Raw genomic sequence first — 21855 nt, forward strand, 5'->3', positions numbered from 1 at the left:
TCTCATATGGAATACACCTTGTTCCAAATGGATGTCAAGAGTGCATTTTTGAATGGACTCCTTAAGGAAGAAGTTTATGTAAAGCAACCCCCAGGGTTTGAATGTCATGAGCACCCTGAATATATGCTCAAACTGGACAAAGCTCTGTATGGGATAAAGCAGGATCCTTGAGCTTAGTATGAAAGACTGTCAAAGTTCCTCTTAGAAAATGGTTTTAAAAGAGGGAAAATTGACAACACTCTTTTCTTAAAAAAGCGAGGAAGGAACCTGCTCATTGTTCAGGTTTATGTTGATGATATCATTTTTGGAGCAACAACTGACTCTCTGTGTGAAGAATTTGAAAAACTTATAGGAGAATTTGAAATGAGCATGATGGGAGAATTAAACTTTATATTGGGTCTTCAAGTAAAACAATCCCCCAAGGGTACTTCCATTTGTCAGCAAAAATACATCAGGGAACTCTTGAAGAGGTTTGACATGGAAGCATCAAAGGTGATAGACACTCCCATTGCAACTGTCACTCGACTGGACATGGATGAAAGTGGATCTCCTGTAAATCAAACAATGTATAGAGTCATTATTGGGTCTCTCCTCTATCTCACTACTAGTCGATTTGATATTGTTTTCAGCGTGGGGCTATGTGCGAGGTTTCAATCAAATCCCAAGGAATCTCACTTGAAGGCTGCCAAAAGAATACTGAGATATCTCAAAGGAACAGAGGACCTGGTGTTGTATTATCCATCAGGTGACAGTTTTAATTTGATTGGGTATGCTGATGCAAACTATGTAGTTTATCTTGTGGACAAATAAGCACTTCTGGAATGGCTCACTTCTTAGGTTCATGTCTTATCTTTTGGGGAATAAGGAAGCAGAATTCAAGTGGCTCTGTTTACAGCTGAACCTGAATATGTAGCTGCAGCATCCTGTTATGCTCAACTTCTATGGATCAAGCAGCAACTAAAGGATTTTGGGGTACTCACTGAGAGTGTGCCCCTTCTATGTGACAATACTAGTGCACTCAACATGGCCAAGAATCCAGTTCAACATAAAAGGACAAAACATATTGATGTGAGGCATCATTTTCTGAGAGATAATATGGAGAACGGGTTGATATGTATGAAGTTCTGTAGCACAGAAGATCAAATTGCAGACATTTTCACCAAGGCACTAAGTAGGGAACAGTTTGAAAGAAATAGAGTAAAGTTGGGACTGTTGAAGCCAAATTAAGAACCTGTTTCCTCTTTGGCTGCCTCTTATCCTTAAGAAATAACTGGCTCAAAGTGTTTTCTGGACATGTCTAACTCACTTCAATACCATTACAGGTAAACACGCATGATGAGCATAAAGGTGATAGATGTAGTGCATGAATGATAAAAGACGATTGATTCTTTTCAAAACAAAAAAAAGAAGATTTTTTTTTCAAGAACCAAGTTCTCGTACTAAAGGTTAGTAGTTCTGTGCATCCTTTTAATACACGACTTAAAAAGGGTACAAAATACAACTGACATGTCATCAACTTTTCAAATCCTACTGTCACGTCCCTTTAATTCAAAACGTTCCATCTTCCTCTGAAACATTGCAATTTTCCACGCCCAACCGCTGTTTCAGAACCATTGCCTATTCCTCTCCTTTTAAAAACCCCTTTCTTCTGCTCTTCTTAACCATAAGTCGTATACTAGAATCACCCAAAAGGGAAGGATCGTCATACAACTTCTTTCAATGGCTGAGAAAACTTCTGATCTCTCTTCCTCAGCTGTAATTACCACTGACCCATCTATGGAACCTTTCGTTTTGACTGAGCCTTTCTCACCCTCTATCACTCATGCTGCTGCAGTCACACCTTTCCCAGTTTCCCAATCTCTTCCCAACTTAGAAACCCTTGAAACTACTATTCTGTTCGCCCTATCATCTGTTGTTCCCACTAGTCATATCCTAAGTGGAGAACAAGGTTAAAATACTGAGTTCACAAAGGGTTTTGCCATCGTTACCACCGATTCCATGGTTGTGGAAGCACCGGTTGAAAAAGAAAAAGGTGTTGTAACTGTGTTTGTAGTATCTGCTGATGGGGTATTGCATGAAATTACATCCCATAAAAATGAGACACACAGTGGGGAGGAAGAAGGGGCCATTGTGGCTGTTGAAGGGGATGCAGTAGCAGATACTACTAGGGCATCACATGAGGAACCTAATCCCTCTCCGGAGGACCCAGGTCAGGGCTCTCATTCCTGGATAGTACTGTTCCTGTATTCGATGTTGTTCCCTTGGGAATTCAAGCACCTGAAATGCGATCCAGTGATGAAGAAGACCTGGATAATGTGGCTCTTGATGCATTCATAAGTAAGCGAAGGGTTGTGTCCACCCTTGAGTCTAAAATCAAACGACCTACTACCAGGCTTCAAGTCAAAGTGGCCTACGACGCTGCTCTTCAAAAAGAGCAAGAAGAGTAGTAAGAAGAAAAGAAAAAAGTTGGTGAAGAATGGTGTACCTGTAAGTGATGAGGCTATCCCTGTAGTCGAGGTGGAAGAGGGAACTCCAGAGGAAGCTAGTTCACTTGTTAGGGTGTCCTTGAAAAAGGCAAAACCTGTTTCAATGGAGAAAGGGTCAACATTTAAGTCTAAGATAAATGAGGCAGTGAGTGAGTTTTTCATGTCTGATGAGGATGTACTAGTCAAGTCTAAGGGAAAAGGCAAAGTCAGTGGAGAGAAGTTTGGGAAACGCAAGTCTGAATCTGTTGAAGAACCTAGTTCTATGAAGAAAATGAGAAGTGAAGTCAGCCTTGGCTCTAAGCGCCTGAGGCATCAAAAGGTTCTGTTGGGTCGTACGTTTGACCCAACAATCTCTGAGATGACCGGAATACGCCAAATTCTAGAAATGGTCGAGTTTCAACAATGGGTGCATCTATTTAACATTGATGCACCTAAGGTGTATGAGGATGAGGTACAAAGTTTCTTCGCTAGCCTCTTTCCAGTTGATACTGACCATGTCTGTGCTTTGGTCAATGGGGTGGAAATCGTCTTTGATGTAAAATTGCTTGGAGAGATTTTAAAAGTTCCTACAGTTGGGGTGTCGAGTGTACGAGATGTTTGTCAGTATAACTTCAGAAATGCAGTGGTGAAAGATAATGCTAACTAGAAAGGGGACCAGATCCATAAGAAAGCACTACTCCCTGTTTACTAGCTGCTGTTTGAATTGGTTAACAAAGTCCTGTTGCCTAGAGCTGAAAGGAGGTCAGTGACTTCTAAGTCTGACCTATTCCTAATGGAGCAACTGGACGGTTTCAATCCTGTGAGTCTGCCTGATATTATGATAGAACACATGCAAAAGGTTTCCACCTTCAAGGACGGTAATCATGGCCTTCCCTATGGGTTCTTGCTTACTCTAGTGTTCGAATTCTTTAAAGTTCCACTAGGAATAGGTAAAATGGGGAATCGAAAGCAGACCTTCTCACAGACAACTTTGGAAGAGTGTGAGTGTGTAGAAAAGTATGGAGAGGTAGGAAGTACATCAACCGTTTCTCAGCTTATCAATGCCCAGAATAATGCAGCTGAGGAAATTCGTTGGTTGAAGGCCAGGAATGCTATCCTGGAAGGTCAGCAAGCCCGAGGGGTTCTCATGTTAAATGATGAAGTGGCTCGTTTGACACAGGAGAATGCTGATCTCAGGGTGCAAGTTGAGAACCTGAAGGCAGAACTGCTCAATGAGCAAAAGTCGGGAAACGCCCGAATAGACCTCGTTCTCCAGGCACTTGCTGCAGCTACCAAGCCTTTTAATCCGAGTGCCCCCTAAGTACCCCTTCAGTGATCAGTTTTTCTAGATATGTTTCTTATGTTTTTTTTGGTTCTTTGTTGATGGTTTGGCGGAGGTTTTTTTGTTTTCTTTTTTTGATGGTTGGGATAAAACACGACTGCTCCCATTAGCAAGTCCAAATGTTGCCTCTAGCCTTTTTCAAAGGCAGAGACATATTAAATCATTATTAATATAAAATCCTTGTTTTATTATGTCAGCACTCTCTCTTTGTGTTCTATTATCTATCATGATTGTGTGCACATATGTGGCATGAGTTAGCTTAGCTGGACTTTTTTGTGCTGTTGTTCTTTTTAATGATGCCAAAAGGGGGAAAATAGGACTTATGGGGAAACACATGGGGGAACTGGTTTTTAATGCTCTGACCATGTAAACTATTGTTAAGATAAGACATAGTCTCAGGGGGAACTCTGTGTTTTCTTGAGTTCCTTGATACTTTGAAACTGGTTCTTACTGCCCAAATTCCACCTTATAAATGTTAAGTTTGTCATCATCAAAAATAGGGAAGTTGATAGACTTTAAATACTCTTGCCTTATGTTTTGATGATCTAACAAACATACTGTTAAGAACCAGTTAGGGAACTTGACCTACTTGGATTGCTACAAGCTTTAACAGATTCTAGCTAAAGGTGAACTGCGATAGCTTCAGGATCTAGGAACCCACACAAGAACCTGATACTCTTGCGGTTTCCTCCTAGCAGTACAGAGTCAATTGGACACAGCTGAAAATGAAGTGACTGACGGTACTGTTCCTGCCACACTGCACTGTCCGCCCACTCATTCTCTAACCAAACAAAGTACTCACATTATTTCAAGTGATATGATCAAGACGTACTCATAATGAGCTTTATACAAAACATCACTGGAGGGTTTCTGTTTCTCATTCAAGCATCTTGCAAAAACAGAAGAAATCAATCCTCACAAGCTTGAAGAGCAAGGTTGAACGCAACTACGGACCAGTTCCAAAAAGATAGCCCGTTGTAGTCCTAGTTGAGTTGTAACCTTGTTGTTGTACTTATTGTATCTCCTAAACTGCTTACCTAGAAGCGTTTGATTAGGAATCCTCTTGAAAATCTGTAAACTCCTTGAGTTTATGTTGTGACTAGATTTAGTCATAAGGAAAAGTCTTTGTAATTGTAGAGTTACAAAGTGGCTTGTGGTGAGAGCATCACAAGTTAGAAAAGGCCTTTGTAACTAGGAAGTCGCAAAGTGTCTTGTAGTAAGAGTACCACAAGTTAGTTGAGTAAATTCTTTGCAATAGAAATTATTGTAAAGTGGCCTGTAATAAGTAGATTACAAGTTAGTGAAGTTAAAAGCCCACATGTGTAAGTCGTGGTTTTTTTGATCCCCTTGTGTGGGATTTTTCCACATAAAAAATCCTCCGCTTCATTTATATACTGTTTTATTAGCATTCTCAGCAAAATCTTGTAGAGGACCAGGTACTCTACAGTTTGGTGGACCCATACAAACTAACAAAATGGGTTTTATTCATTGTAATTCATCCCAAATTAATAAGAATTCTCTCGCTCTATGTTTCTCTGCAATACTCTTCTTCTTTTATTGTTTTATAACACGTTATAAGCACGAGACTCCAACCAATTGAGTAAAGTCATTGTCACACTTCTTCTTTACACAACATTCCGGAGGAGGGTGTAGTGTAAATGGAGTTTTTCTAATTAAAGGACAATCGAAACGGGATTCTTTATTAGTTTCAGAGTCGCCACCTGGGAATTTTATAGCGTCCCAAGTCACCGGTTTTAATCCCGAATCGAGGAAAATATGACTCTGTTTGTTATTCTGCGAACCAGAAATCCGAGTAAGGAATTCTGTTAATCCGGGAGAAGGTGTTAGGCATTCCCTAATTCCGTGGTTCTAGCACGGTCGCTTAACCATTTTATACTTGGCCTTAATTATCTTGATTTACTAAATACATTTTTTCTTGTTGCATGATTTTGTTACCGCTTTGGTTAGATTGTTTATAATTATAGACCTACCTTGAGACGAATCACGCGTACGTATATTCGTATTATTTTTTTTATATAAATGTAAAGAATTGTGTCACGCATACGTGTACACAATAAGATTGATAGTATTTTTTATATTCTTTATTATAAAAAAAAGAATTTATGGCCGGAATTGCGCGTGCTTAAAATAAAATTATGAACATTCGTCACTCTTGTATGATTAAATAGTGAACTACACATCTCGGGTTATACGGAATAAATTAATTTAATAACCTCCGAAAAACCCCTTTTATTAAGAAAGTTTGCTCGAAGTTGTGCGAACGCATACTCCGAATTGTCTTTAGAAATGTAATCATGTCACGCGAACGTGTCCCCAATTACACAAAATATTCTTGATGGTAATATAAATTTTCTACAAATGTTTATTATGTCCATCTATTTTTACATATGAAAGCCATGGGAAATCACCGAATGGGATGCCTCGAGATTTCTTGAAAAAATCAAAATTTATTAAGTGTTGATCACAGGTTATAATTTAAACATGTGAATTATATACCTCAAGACTATTCAAATTAAAAGAATTAATGAGATGAAAAATAAATAAATAACGTGCAACTAAAACTACCATTTTTATCGTGAATACAACATTAGTATTTTGCTTATGTATTTTTAGTACTTGATAATTATATGCACAAGTTATTTATTATTTTTCTAAGCTTAAGACTAAATGTATATGTTTGAAAACTTACCAAAAGCGAATTACGTGTAAAAACTAGGAAAAATTTAATTGATAAGCAAACTAATAATTTTCGAAGAATTTCCATTATTCTATTCGGAGCGAACTCTACTTTGTGTATCTTTGACTTACAATGTTGCAATTTGTATTTATAAATCCGACCTTCTTCTACACAACTTGTCTTTAGTCCAAAGGTCTAATTATTTGGTTAATTTGCTTACTATGATTGAGTTTGGGATAGATAAAATCAAACCAATTTATCTCGTGCTTATGCAATGCTATTTACAAATACTAAATCCATACTTTGTACAAATCATTGACATTATTTCTATATACTATTTATAAGAAAATGGGTTAATCGCATTCCTAAAATAAATGGCCATTTGCTATTAAGAAAGAAAACTAATTTACAAATTTGATCAAATGAATTGACATTATATACCACAAATATACATCTAAACCTTTAGGAATATTCCAATATCTTAAACGCAACGGATTATGTCAATTTTTCTCTCACTTATGGTTATTCACATAACCATTAACATGCCATAGACAAACAAGAAACCCTTACATCAACTAGATTTAACAAAAATCTGATGCTTGACGAGATAAATGTGCAGAAAATAAAAAAAACAATAGCTTCTATTTGAAAGAACAAAACCACAATTTCAACTTGATTTCAAGCTTTGATCTAGATTTACTTCAAGGTTCAAATGTCTTTACGTACCTGGAAATGAAAGTTAAAAGGAAGCAAGATCAATAAGCATAACAACAGCTATCACCAACAGCAACAAACAGCCCCAATCAAACAATATCTCGCACAGCTTTAAACCAAATTTGAAGACCAATTCTAAAACCTTTCTCCCTCAGGTGAACTGAGATTGTTTCAGAAGTTTTAAAAAAACAATTCTCAATCAGTAAAAAAACTTCAATAGAATAACATAATTGTCTTCCTGTGTGTGTATATCCGTGTATGTCTTAACCGTCAATTTTCAGAATTTTTAGAGTTTTATATCTCTTTCTCCTAAATCTCTTAAGCTCCCTCTCTTTTTTTCTCTATGTTCTGTATTTCTGTCCTCTCTTTTCTGTCTGTGTGTGTGTGTGTGCTCTTTTTTTTCTGTTTTTCTCTTTCTGTTTTTTTCCTGTCTGTATATCTCTCTGTGTGTTCTTTCTGTTCCGTCTCTCCTTTCTTTTCTTCTGTCCTCCTGAAATCAGTCCCAACACACCCTTTTGTACAACTTGTTTCCCCTCTTTTCCTACTGCTCGGATCCCCTTGTTATCTAAGATAGATTTTTCCACTAAAAACGGCCACTAAAACTGCTTTTCATTTAATCAGCCACTAAGGAAAACTTTCCCTTAATTTCAGCCCATCCACTTCCTTTGGTTCCCCATTAGGATTAATTAATACCCCATTGATAAAGCACTAACAATAAAGTATCATACTAACTGTTTTATTCCCCAAACACCCCTGAAATTCCCTTACTATTACTGCCCTGAAGTTATGAAATTACTGCCCTACCCACTCCCTTTCAACCTGCATTGAACCTCTCCAGTCTACTCAAATCCAACCACTATCTGAATTCAATTATCTACAACAGCTATAACCAATTCAAAGGTTTTAAGGCAAAGAATACCTTAAATACTAAGATTCCTAGGATTCAGAACATTGTGTACAATCAAACAAAACTTTAACTAATCAGACCATCAACCATCGAAATTAAAACTAAACAGAATGCCAAAAATGATTCAAACTTATATGAACAAACTGAACATTGACATCTAATTAATCAATTACATATACACAACACAAACAAAATTAATCATACTAACAGGGTAATTCATGGTTTTGTTCAACACAGGGGGTTTATGAAACTAACTATTCGACGACATTAATCAAATCGACTACGTAGTTTATAACATGTACAACTTAATTACGGAAGAGAAATCGACCAAATAAAAGGGTCACTGGGAATGAAAAGATGAATTGAAAAAGTGTGGAAAATTAATCAAAACTAAAATACACAAATACACAGATAAACAAAAAATCATAAATACAGAAAAAGAAAAAAGAAAAATACCTCAAACCTTCAGAACTTATACGGACACAGGCTCAAACTAGGATTCAGACATTTTGAGGTTGAACAGACTTTACTCGAAGTATTCTCAATTGAGAATACCTCGATTAAAGTCTATTAGACCCCAATCTCTCATTTAATTTGGACAAATTCCACAATTTGGATTTTTTAGGGTTCCTGATTTTTTGATCTAAAATTCGAGCATTTCTAGACATATTCGAACCAAACCAACGATGTTTTAGGCACGAGGGAGGTCGGGTGGATAACTGGTGTGAGTTTGGGGCTTATAGACGAACTAGGGTTTTGAGTCCTGAGCTTCGATTGAAGATTCGAAGGAATCAGAGATGATTCGAGGACAACGGTCAACAGATCCATAACGAGGGGGGTCAGTGGGTGCCTTGGTGTGGGTTTGGGACTGGTTGGGGTGGGTTTCAAGTTTGCTCGAATCTTCGATTGAAGATTCGAGAAGCTGGAGTCTGAGTCGAGCAATACAGTTAAGGGATTTGTGGAGAGGGTGGTTAGGGGGTACAGGGTGTTATTTTGGTGGTCACTGGCGTTGTTGCCGCCAGTTTTCAAGCGAGGGGGTTTCAGGGCAGCTAGGGTTTGGGAGGGGGTGTCCACTTCTGAGTTTGGGGACGATGAGGTGGGTTCAGCTATGAGGGGGGCGGGATAAGGTCTAGGAATATATAACAGGGGTGAGATTAAAACCTGGCCGTTTGATCTGATGAGATCGACGGCTCAGATTAATTGTGCTGAAGGAAACGGTGTCATTTGGGTGCAATAACGGGTGAGACCGGGTTGGGAAATGGGTTGGGTTACATCAATGGATATAGGGGTACGTTTTGAGCCATTGGATCGATGTGGATTGAACGGCTAAGATTGATTGTCCACAAAACGACGTAGTTTGGCTCCTATACTACGTCGTTTCATCATCCTGTGAGACCTGAAAGTTTGGACCGGGTATGGCATGGGTTTGGGCCAATTTGGTTTGGGTATTAGGTGTGTTTGATTTGGGCTTGAGGATTAGATTGGTCCAAGAATTCTTTTCCTTTTTTTTTTTTCAAAATTTGAAATAAAAATCCTAATTAAAAAACAAAAGACCTAAATTAGCTTTAAAATAGTAATTAACTTTAAATAATACATATCACAAAAATATTTAAACACTAAATTAAAAGAAAAATCACACAATTTGACAAAAATACAAATAATATGTTATTTTTTGTGAATCTTCATTTTTGTAAAACAACTAATTATTAATTAATTCCAAAAAATATAAAAAATCCAAATCTAAATGCAAATGCTATATTTTTGTATTTTTAATGCATTAATAAAATTAAGCATGCACATATGCCTATGCAAACAAACAGGAAAACCGTACAATATTTCCTAAAAATAACACATAATTAAAGAAAAGACCTAATTTCGGGATTTATTTTGGAGTGACGTATGAGGCAAAAATCATGTGCTCACAGCTGCCCCTCTTTGTCCGGAAACACGAAGAGTTTTCATGCAAAGATAAAGTGAGCGGATACGAGCGATTTTTGCCTGTTTGAATACTCCGTGGGAAGCATTCTCTGAAAGATTTGACCGAACCTCTGCTTCAAAGGTTTCCTACAAATCATTGGATATAAAGGAATCAGGTCAATGTAGTTCGGGAAGTTTTGGTAGCTGGGAATACCATGGGACTGTGATGTTACTGCTGTTGCATGCTGCTTTTACTACTTGTTGACCTCCTTATTATACCCTGCTTAAAGAAAAACAAAAAAACAAAAGGCTAGACTAGACCATGGTATATGAATTACAAAATCTTATCTAGATCATGCCCTTGTGTCCCTTGTTGCTTTCATGTCTTGGTGATTCCTTTGGTATCTTTTGCTTCCGATTTGTCTTGTATTCTCTTCAGACTACCGATCTTGAACTGCTTGTTTCCTTTTTGTATTGTTTTTCATTGAGTCTTGTACTTCCTTCCTCTGCTTGGGGATTCTTTGTTGTTTCCCGCTGGGGATTCCGATCAGATTCCTCTGCCTTATTGATTCTAAGTGTATTCCTCCATTATATGGGTGGGCTCCTGACGTCAACCAACAATGTCAAAAATAAATCGTCATTCTGTTCTTCAGGGGGGCTCCTGACCTCGACAACATCTTTTGACAATAAATTGTCAACCAACAATGACAATAAATTGACAATAAATCGTCGTACGTTTGACCCAACAATCTCTGAGATGACCGGAATACGCCAAATTCTAGAAATGGTCGAGTTTCAACAATGGGTGCATCTATTTAACATTGATGCACCTAAGGTGTATGAGGATGAGGTACAAAGTTTCTTCGCTAGCCTCTTTCCAGTTGATACTGACCATGTCTGTGCTTTGGTCAATGGGGTGGAAATCGTCTTTGATGTAAAATTGCTTGGAGAGATTTTAAAAGTTCCTACAGTTGGGGTGTCGAGTGTACGAGATGTTTGTCAGTATAACTTCAGAAATGCAGTGGTGAAAGACAATGCTAACTAGAAAGGGGACCAGATCCATAAGAAAGCACTACTCCCTGTTTACTAGCTGCTGTTTGAATTGGTTAACAAAGTCCTGTTGCCTAGAGCTGAAAGGAGGTCAGTGACTTCTAAGTCTGACCTATTCCTAATGGAGCAACTGGATGGTTTCAATCCTGTGAGTCTGCCTGATATTATGATAGAACACATGCAAAAGGTTTCCACCTTCAAGGACGGTAATCATGGCCTTCCCTATGGGTTCTTGCTTACTCTAGTGTTCGAATTCTTTAAAGTTCCACTAGGAATAGGTAAAATGGGGAATCGAAAGCAGACCTTCTCACAGACAACTTTGGAAGAGTGTGAGTGTGTAGAAAAGTATGGAGAGGTAGGAAGTACATCAACCGTTTCTCAGCTTATCAATGCCCAGAATAATGCAGCTGAGGAAATTCGTTGGTTGAAGGCCAGGAATGCTATCCTGGAAGGTCAGCAAGCCCGAGGGGTTCTCATGTTAAATGATGAAGTGGCTCGTTTGACACAGGAGAATGCTGATCTCAGGGTGCAAGTTGAGAACCTGAAGGCAGAACTGCTCAATGAGCAAAAGTCGGGAAACGCCCGAATAGACCTTGTTCTCCAGGCACTTGCTGCAGATACCAAGCCTTTTACTCCGAGTGCCCCCTAAGTACCCCTTCAGTGATCAGTTTTTCTAGATATGTTTCTTATGTTTTTTTTGGTTCTTTGTTGATGGTTTGGCGGAGGTTTTTTTGTTTTCTTTTTTTGATGGTTGGGATAAAACACGACTGCTCCCATTAGCAAGTCCAAATGTTGCCTCTAGCCTTTTTCAAAGGCAGAGACATATTAAATCATTATTAATATAAAATCCTTGTTTTATTATGTCAGCACTCTCTCTTTGTGTTCTATTATCTATCATGATTGTGTGCACATATGTGGCATGAGTTAGCTTAGCTGGACTTTTTTGTGCTGTTGTTCTTTTTAATGATGCCAAAAGGGGGAAAATAGGACTTATGGGGAAACACATGGGGGAACTGGTTTTTAATGCTCTGACCATGTAAACTATTGTTACGATAAGACATAGTCTCAGGGGGAACTCTATGTTTTCTTGAGTTCCTTGATACTTTGAAACTGGTTCTTACTGCCCAAATTCCACCCTATAAATGTTAAGTTTGTCATCATCAAAAATAGGGAAGTTGATAGACTTTAAATACTCTTGCCTTATGTTTTGATGATCTAACAAACATACTGTTAAGAACCAGTTAGGGAACTTGACCTACTTGGATTGCTACAAGCTTTAACAGATTCTAGCTAAAGGTGAACTGCGATAGCTTCAGGATCTAGGAACCCACACAAGAACCTGATACTCTTGCGGTTTCCTCCTAGCAGTACAGAGTCAATTGGACACAGCTGGAAATGAAGTGACTGACGGTACTGTTCCTGCCACACTGCACTGTCCGCCCACTCATTCTCTAACCAAACAAAGTACTCACATTATTTCAAGTGATATGATCAAGACGTACTCATAATGAGCTTTATACAAAACATCACTGGAGGGTTTCTGTTTCTCATTCAAGCATCTTGCAAAAACAGAAGAAATCAATCCTCACAAGCTTGAAGAGCAAGGTTGAACGCAACTACGGACCAGTTCCAAAACGATAGCCCGTTGTAGTCCTAGTTGAGTTGTAACCTTGTTGTTGTACTTATTGTATCTCCTAAACTGCTTACCTAGAAGCGTTTGATTAGGAATCCTCTTGAAAATCTGTAAACTCCTTGAGTTTATGTTGTGACTAGATTTAGTCATAAGGAAAAGTCTTGGAATCATTTTTCTTATTGCAACTCCTTGAAAGGGTATCAAAAGCCAAAACAATTTGATATGGGTTTAAAATTACAACTTTTGGAATCATTTTTCTTATTGCCAGTACAATTCCTGCCTCAGTTTCTTTCTTGGGGGTCTTTTTATGTTTTATTTTATGCACATTATGCATATTATGCACCCTATGACCGAGTCGTGAGGCGCCTACGTATCCTCTTTGAGGAATCAGGTCAAACGTAGTTCACTCCTATAATTTTTCTTGTTTTTTATTGATTCCAAAAGAGGGTAGGAAAGAAACAAATATGGCTCAAAAGGGGGAACAAAGGGTACAGTGTTTGGATAGCAGAATAAATTGCCTTTGTCATTCCAATCTTTGAAATAATGCCAAATACATACATTCAATAACTATACCAAAGAAAAATCATGCATAATATCTCTTTACTACATCAGAATTGATAGCCATGTCTATTCATTTTCCTTCAATATCTGTTAAACATAATGCACCATTGGACAATACTCTGGTCACAATGAACGGTCCTTGCCAGTTCGGGGCAAACTTGCCCTTTGCTTCAACCTGATGTGGAAGAATACGTTTCAGCACCTGTTGACCCACTTCAAACTTTCGGGGGCGCACCTTTTTGTTGTATGCTCTTGCTATTCTTCTTTGATACAATTGGCCATGACATACTACTGCCAATATTTTTTCATCAATCAAGTTTAACTGCTCCAAATGGGTTTTGACCCATTCATCATCATCAATCTTAGCTTCGGCAACGATCCGAAGGGAAGGAATTTCAACTTCTGCAGGAATTACCGCCTCAGTGCCATATACCAATAAATAAGGAGTTGCTCCTACCGAAGTGCGAACAGTAGTGAGATATCCCAACAACGCAAATGGTAATTTTTCGTGCCATTGTCTTGAACCTTCTACCATTTTCCGAAGTATCTTTTTTATGTTTTTGTTGGCTGCTTCGACTGCTCCATTCGCCTTGGGCCGATATGGGGTAGAATTGCGATGTATAATCTTAAACTGTTGACATACCTCTCTCATCAAGTTACTGTTAAGATTAGCACCGTTATCTGTGATGATCACCTTTGGGATTCCGAATCGACATATGATATTTGAATGAACAAAATCGACCACAACTTTCTTGGTCACTGATTTGAATGTTTTGGCCTCAACCCATTTGGTGAAATAATCAATGGCTACCAGAATGAACCTGTGCCCATTGGATGCTGCCGGCTCAATTGGTCCAATAATATCCATGCCCCAAGCGACGAAGGGCCATGGTGCCGACATTGTGTGCAACTCGGATGGTGGAGAATGAATCAAATCTCCGTGTATCTCGCATTGATGACATTTGCGCACAAAACTGATACAATCTCGCTCTATGGTAAGACAATAGTAACCAGCTCGGAGAATTTTCTTTGCCAACACATATCCGCTCATATGGGGTCCGCAAACTCCCGAATGTACTTCAGACATGACAGTCGTAGCTTGTCTAGCATCTATGCATCTTAATAATCCAAGGTCTGGTGTTCTTTTATACAAAACTCTTCCACTTAAGAAGAATCCACTTGCCAACCATCTAATGGTTCTCTTTTGATCCCCTATAGCTTGTGCTGGATATATCCCCATTCTGATATACTCCTTGATGTCGTGGAACCATGGTTCACCATCAAATTCTTCCTCAACCATGTTGCAGTAAGCGTGCTGATCGTGGACTTGAATATGCAGTGGATCCACATAAGTTTTGTCCGGATGGTGCAACATTAATGCCAAGGTAGCCAATGCATCGGCGACTTCATTATGGATCCTTGGAATATGCCTGAACTCCACTGATCGAAACCACTGACAAAGATCATGTAAACATTGCCGGTATGGTATGAGCTTCAAGTCTCGTGTTTCCCATTCTCCTTGAATTTGATGTACCAGAAGATACGAATCTCCCAAGACCAAGATTTCCTGGATATCCATGTTTGCAGCTAGCCTTAACCCCAAAATACAAGCTTCATACTCAGCCATATTATTGGTGCAATAAAACCAAAGTTGAGCAGTAACAGGATAGTGATGTCCGGTTTCAGAAATAATCACAGCTCCTATCCCGACTCCTTTCATGTTAGCAGCCCCATCAAAGAAAAGTTTCCAGCCAGGTTTTTCAATTTGCTCCATCTCACCGATATGCATTACTTCTTCATCGGGGAAATAAGTTCTCAATGGCTCGTAATCTTCGTCAACCGGGTTTTCGGCTAAATGATCGGCCAATGCTTGGGCTTTTATTGCAGTCCGAGTCACATAGATGATGTCAAATTCTGTGAGCAATATCTGCCACTTTGCAAGTCTCCCTGTTGGCATAGGCTTTTGAAAAATATATTTCAACGGATCCAGACGCGAAATGAGGTAAGTAGTGTAGGATGACAAATAGTGTTTCAATTTCTGAGCTACCCAAGTTAGGGTGTAACATGTCCTTTCCAGATGAGTGTACTTAGCCTCATAAGCTGTGAACTTTTTGCTAAGGTAATAGATGACATGTTCCTTTCTGCCGGTGGTGTCATGTTGCCCCAGTACACAACCAAATGAATTTTCCAAGACTGTCAAGTAAAGAATCAAAGGTCTTCCTGGTTCTGGCGGAACTAACACGGGTGGGTTTGACAAGTATCCTTTTATCTTATCAAACGCTTCTTGACACTCATCAGTCCATTTGACCGCAGCATCCTTCTTCAACAATTTGAAAATAAGCTCACAAGTTGTCGTGAGCTGAGCAATAAACCTGCTGATGTAATTTAACCTCCCTAACAAACTCATTACTTCAGTCTTGTTCCTTGGAGGTAGCAATTCTTGGATGGATTTGATCTTTGATGGGTCCAAATCGATGCCTCGCCGACTGACTATGAATCCCAACAGCTTTCCAGATGGAACACCAAATGCGCACTTGGCAGGGTTAAGCTTGAGGTTGTACCTGCGAAGTCTCAGGAAGAATTTCCTCAAATCCCCAACGTGGTCGGCCTGATGCTTTGATTTTATGATCACATCGTCCACGTATACCTCAATCTCCTTATGTATCATATCATGAAACACCGTAGTCATTGCTCTCATGTAAGTTGCCCCGGCGTTCTTCAAACCAAATGGCATTACCCGGTAGCAATAAGTTCCCCATGGTGTGATGAATGCCATTTTTTCTGCATCTTCTTCATCCATTAGAATTTGATGATACCCGGCATAACAATCCACAAAAGATCCTATTTCATGCTTGGCACAATTATCGATCAAAATATGGATATTGGGTAATGGGAAGTTATCCTTCGGACTTGCTTTGTTGAGATTGCGGTAATCGACGCACACTCTAATCTTGCCGTCTTTCTTTGGAACAGGAATGACATTAGCCAACCAAACAGGATATCGAGTGACCCGAATGACCTTTGCATCCAACTGTTTGGTGATTTCTTCTTTAATTTTCACACTCATGTCAGTCTTGAACTTCCTCAACTTTTGCTTGACAGGAGGCACCATTGGATTAGTGGGCAATTTGTGAATCACTAAATCAGTGCTCAAGCCGGGCATGTCGTCATATGACCATGCAAAAACATCTTTGAATTCGATGAGTGCTTTAATTAACTCTTCCCGGATCTTTGGTTCAAGGTGGACACTTATTTTAGTTTCTCGGATATTATTTGTGTCTCCTAGATTGATGTCTTCGGTATCACTCAGGTTAGGTTTGGTTTTTTCTTCAAAATGAATTAACTCTTTACTAATTTCTTTGAAAGCCTCATCCTCATCATATTCTGATTCATAATCACAATATACTTCTTGAATTATTATTTCGGAATCAAATTGATTTTTAGACTGGGCTGAGGATTCCTTATGCATGCCATATCACTAGAGCTAGCGTAAAAAGGACTGTACAGAAAAAGAAGAAAAACAAAAGAAAACTATTAGGAATGATAATGAAAAGGAAACTGTATTTCATTGGATGACGAAAGATAACAAGGTTTGCACACTTCAAACAAATTGTAAGATAAAAATTTGGATTACAACCCTGAAGTAACCCAAACAAACTGAAGGAAAATCAAAATAAACTACCAAGTTAAGCTTTGTCTCTGACCCCACGAATTGAACCTCTGCGTTTCTAGAACCTTCACCGGTTTCCACCATGTTCACATCGTCAAACAGCTTTTCAAATCTTTCAATTAATTCCTCCTCAGGATTAATCATGGATTTAGGAATTGTTGTTATCAAGTGATTTCCGGTACCGGGCTTGACAAAAGACTTTGATAGATGTGGGACTGTCTTTGGAAGGACCCATGCCTTCTGTTTTGGCTTTCTGGCCTTTCTCACGTCTGTGACAGTGGGTATGAATCCCAAACCAAATGTTCCCCAGTTCTCGGGAAGAGATACTGGTTGTATAATGCCTTGCAGAGATGAGCCCAAACCTTTGCCGAGTATAAAACCATTCTTCAACATTTCATAGGCTACCATGACTAATGCAACGGTTATATTTGGATTCAGAATGTATCTCCCCTCCGGAATTTTCTCTACCAACATTGTGTCGGAAACCTAGTAAACCCATGGTCCCTGGTCATTTTTTATCCCCTCGACCGGTACAATGGCACTGCTGTGAGCATTTAAACTGTCTTCCCCATGCACAACTATTTCTTGTTTATCCCATTCAAACTTGACCACCTGGTGTAGTGTTGATGGGACTGCTTTAGCAGCATGGATCCATGGTCGACCCAACAGTAAATTATAGGAAACAGCTATATCCAACACCTGAAACTCAATTGTGAATTCAACTGGCCCTACTGTTAGCTCCAGCACTATGTCACCAAATGAATCTCTGCTTCTACCGTCAAATCCCCGTACGCAAATATTATTCTTGTGGATTCTCACCTTTTTTATTTTCAACTTGCTCAAAGTGGAGAGAGGGCAGATATTTGCGCTTGACCCGTTGTCAATCAATACCCAGGTCACTACGGAGTTCTCACATTTCAATGTGAGGTAAAGAGCTCTGTTGTGTTCAGTACCTTCCACAGGCAATTCATCATTAGAAAATGTGATTCTGTTTGCCTCAAAGATTTTGTTGGCTATTTTTTCCAAGTGATTCACGAAGATCTTATTAGGAACGTGTGCCTCATTCAAGATCTTCATTAAAGCTTGACGGTACTCGTCCAAATGGATCAGCAATGACAATAATGAAATTTGAGCGGGCGTCTTTTTCAATTGTTCCACCATAGAATAGTCATCCAGCTTCATCTTTCTCAAGAATTCTTCCGCTTCTTCTTCAGTCACAGCTTTCTTCATTGGTGCTGGATTATTTTTATTTTTCTTAACTCTTCGGGAGTAAAATATCTTCCCGAGCGAGTCAAGCCTTGCACTTCACAGACTTCTTCCTTGACTTCTTTTCCTTTGTGCATTACCGTCACCCGTTCGTAGTTCCATGGAATAGCCTTGTTGTTGATCACTGGTAACTGGGTTACTGGCTTGATAATAACCCGATCTACACGGGCTCCTTCCACGACTATGATGGGTTTGCTGGCCACCCCTGGTACAATCACCTTTGACCCTTCCTGCTTCGTGGCAACTTTGCTTAAAGATCCCTTCTCAACTACCACAGATGGCTCATCACCATTTTTGTTCTTCTTAGGTACCGACTTATCCTCCACTAACTGTTCATCTGGCTTGGCTTCATGAGATCGAATTATCATGACGGTTTGTGATGGCTTCTTTGTTTCCCCATCAGCCCGTACTATTTCTATCATATTGGCCTCCTGATGGGCTGACATTGGATTTCTGTTGATATTGGGAGTTTCGGGGGTTTGAACTTCAATTTTATTAGTATCAATCAACTCTTGTATTGCATTTTTTAAATGCCAGCACTTTTCTGTATCATGGCCTAGTGTACCAGAACAATACTCATAGCTAACGGTGTAATCCAAATTCTTTGGAGGATGATTTGGCAGCTTGGATTGTATTGGCCTTAGCATATCTAGCTGTCTTAGCCTGTGGAACAGACTAGTGTAGGATTCTCCCAATGGAGTAAAGGTTTTCTTTTTCTGCAACCTTTCACCCCTGAGTGCTTGATTAGGCCTGAAACCTGGTCCGGAATAGGTTCGCGGATAAGGGTAGGTACTTGGTATGATAGGAGCACGCCAATGAGCGTGGGCAGGTGGCTGATTGTATGCTTGCGCATGGTTGACGGAAAAATGGGGTTCCGACGGGTGATAGTAGTGTTGGGGTAAATTGTGGTGATAAGTTGGTTGGTGGGATCGATGTTGATTGTAGTAATGAGGTGAACCTCTGGATCCTGACCAAATTCCTGAATCAACCATTGCCACTTCCTCTCTTTTCTTCTTTCCAATTCCTCCTACTCCGCCTTGAATAGCTTGAGTAGTTGTTTTAATAGCCGAATAGCTCATGATTTTATTCGACTTGAGGCCTTCTTCCACCATACCTCCCATCTTCACCACTTCGTTGAATGATTTTCCTATCGCTGAAACCAAATAGGCATAGTAAGTAGGTTCCAAGGCTTGTAGGAAGTAATATACAATCTCACTTTCCTTCATTGGGGGATCCACCCTTGCTGCCTGTTTCCTCCACCGGAAACCATACTCTCTAAAGCTTTCATTGTGCTTTTTCTCAAATTTTGTCAAGGATAGTCGATCTGGGATGATTTCCAGATTGTATTGGAAGTGACAAGCAAAGGCCTGTGCCAGGTCATCCCAGGTGTACCATCTCCCATGGTCTTGGCGGGTATACCACTCCAAAGCTGATCCGCTCAAACTTTGACTGAAGTAAGCCATTAATAATTCGTCTCTTCCCCCAGCTCCCCTCATCTTGCTGCAAAAACCCCTCAAGTGGGCTACTGGATCGCCGTGCCCGTTGTATAGGTCGAACTTGGGCATCTTGAAACCAGCTGGTAATTGCACATTTGGGAACAAACAAAAGTCCTTGTAGGCCACACTGACCTGCCCTCCTAACCCTCGCATGTCTCAGAACGATTGTTCTAAGCTTTTGACCTTCCTGAACATCTCTTCTTGTTCGGTATTTTTGACTGGCTTGTCAATTTCTGTTGGGAGTTCAAAACGGGGAGTAAATGAATGAATTTCGGAAGCTTTGAAAGTGGGCTCCGGGGGGTAGTATTGGTTGTCCTGGGCCTGGAACATAGGCTCACTAGGAGATTTGTGGAATGTAGCTGGGGGAGGTGCTACGAAGATAGGAGTTACTGGTAGAGGAGGGTATGGAACTGGTTTAGGAGGCGGAGACTGCGGTGTATGAGAGGTGGTGCCCCGGTAGTGCTGGTAGATGGGGAAACTCGGGGATAGTTCAGTGGCAGGATTATCCTGAGTTTGGGCTAGTGGTGGGGTGGAGGCAGGGTTAGCTGGGTAAGATAGGGGTGATTGTCCTGTAGACCAAACCCGATACATCTCGGCCATTTGTTGCTTAAGTTTAAGCATCTCTTCTTTCATTTTACCGACGTCCATCTCCTCTATCTCAATACTTGTGTCGACATCCGGGATAGACATGTTTTCGGGTATCAGTCCTTTTGATCTGGTGTGATAATGATAATGTGCCAGTATACTCTTAGAAAAACTAACTGCTTGAATTCTGGAAATGAACAAACTTGTTAGTTTTGAGAGTTTAACACATATATAATTACACGTTGAGATGCAATATTCCTAGACAAATAACCCTTTTCTATTATGCATTTGCTCGGTTGCTTGTGTGATTCCAGCTTTTTTTGATCTTTCTTTTTATTGTCGCTCACTCTTTATTTTATTCCTTCTTTTGATTGTGGTCAAATCTTATAGAGATTGCCTACGTATCATGTCCTCGCATGAATCAGACCGTGCGTAGTTCCGGCGTAAGGCAATTGTCAACACTTTTATTTATTCTTGAAATAATACAAAGATGGAACGGACATTACATTTTGAAAACATTATAAGAAAATGGTTTAAAAATTCGACACAAACCCAAATCAAACAAAAGACATAACTCTTAATAGCTGTGAACACGCTCCACTCCCCACTTTTGTTTTCAATCATTAGATCATCTGCTCACGGTGGGGCTTGACCCGACTGACCTCCTAGCGTACGATACATTATTTCTAACTCCATTTCCAGATGACGGGCAAAAATAGGTGCATGCTCTATAAACCTTTCATAATCCATCCCTTGGCAGTTCACATAACTTTGAGAGGTGTAAACAGCCAAATCATGGATTTGTGCCGGGAAATCTTGGAGACGTTGGTCTTGGTTTTGCAGTTGTTGTTGGCGAGTGGTAGCTATATCTCTTATGCGGTCTTCGCGATCTAAAGCTGACTCTAATTGAGCTCGAAGTCTGGCCTGATTGAGTCTTGCCTGTGCTCTTTCTCTGTCGATGTCTGCGTGCTGATGTTCTCTATTGTACCTTCTCGCTTCTTCCAATTGTGCATGGAGTTGAGATTCTGAATGTATCCAACGGTCTTTCTCTTTCTTGAATTGTGCCCTGTCTTCTTCGAATTGCATTACTTGGCGTTCCTTATTAGATCTGGCCTCCTCGTTTAATTGTATGATTCTTTCTTTAGCTTTGCCCAACGCCTTTTCGGTTTTTGCCAAAATGGAGTCATAATCTTGCATTTTTTCCAAAAGATTGGCGATGATTTTTTGATCTTTCCAACTTCTTATTGGTGTTTCAGAAGCTTTCTTCATTTTTTGAAATTGAGCGTGAAGATGTTTATTTTCACAAGTCAGACTCTTCTTTTCTCCTTCTGCTTTTTGTGCTTGTAAGTCTTTCTCCAAATTGAGGTTCCTCAGACTTTCCTTTAAGGCATGAATAGTTGCTTTGTATCCCTTTTCCTTTTCTCCCCAAACCAATCGTTCTTGGATTTTATCGTTAAAGGTTTGAACATGGGGTCTTTTTATAGGCCTTCTCAGATCGGGTTCTGGTGCATCATCCACGCGGGATCGTTTCTCAAACCATCTTGCATATCC

The sequence above is a fragment of the Nicotiana sylvestris genome, chromosome 12 (assembly GCF_000393655.2).
Source record: "Nicotiana sylvestris chromosome 12, ASM39365v2, whole genome shotgun sequence".
NCBI classification, from domain to species: Eukaryota; Viridiplantae; Streptophyta; class Magnoliopsida; order Solanales; family Solanaceae; genus Nicotiana; species Nicotiana sylvestris.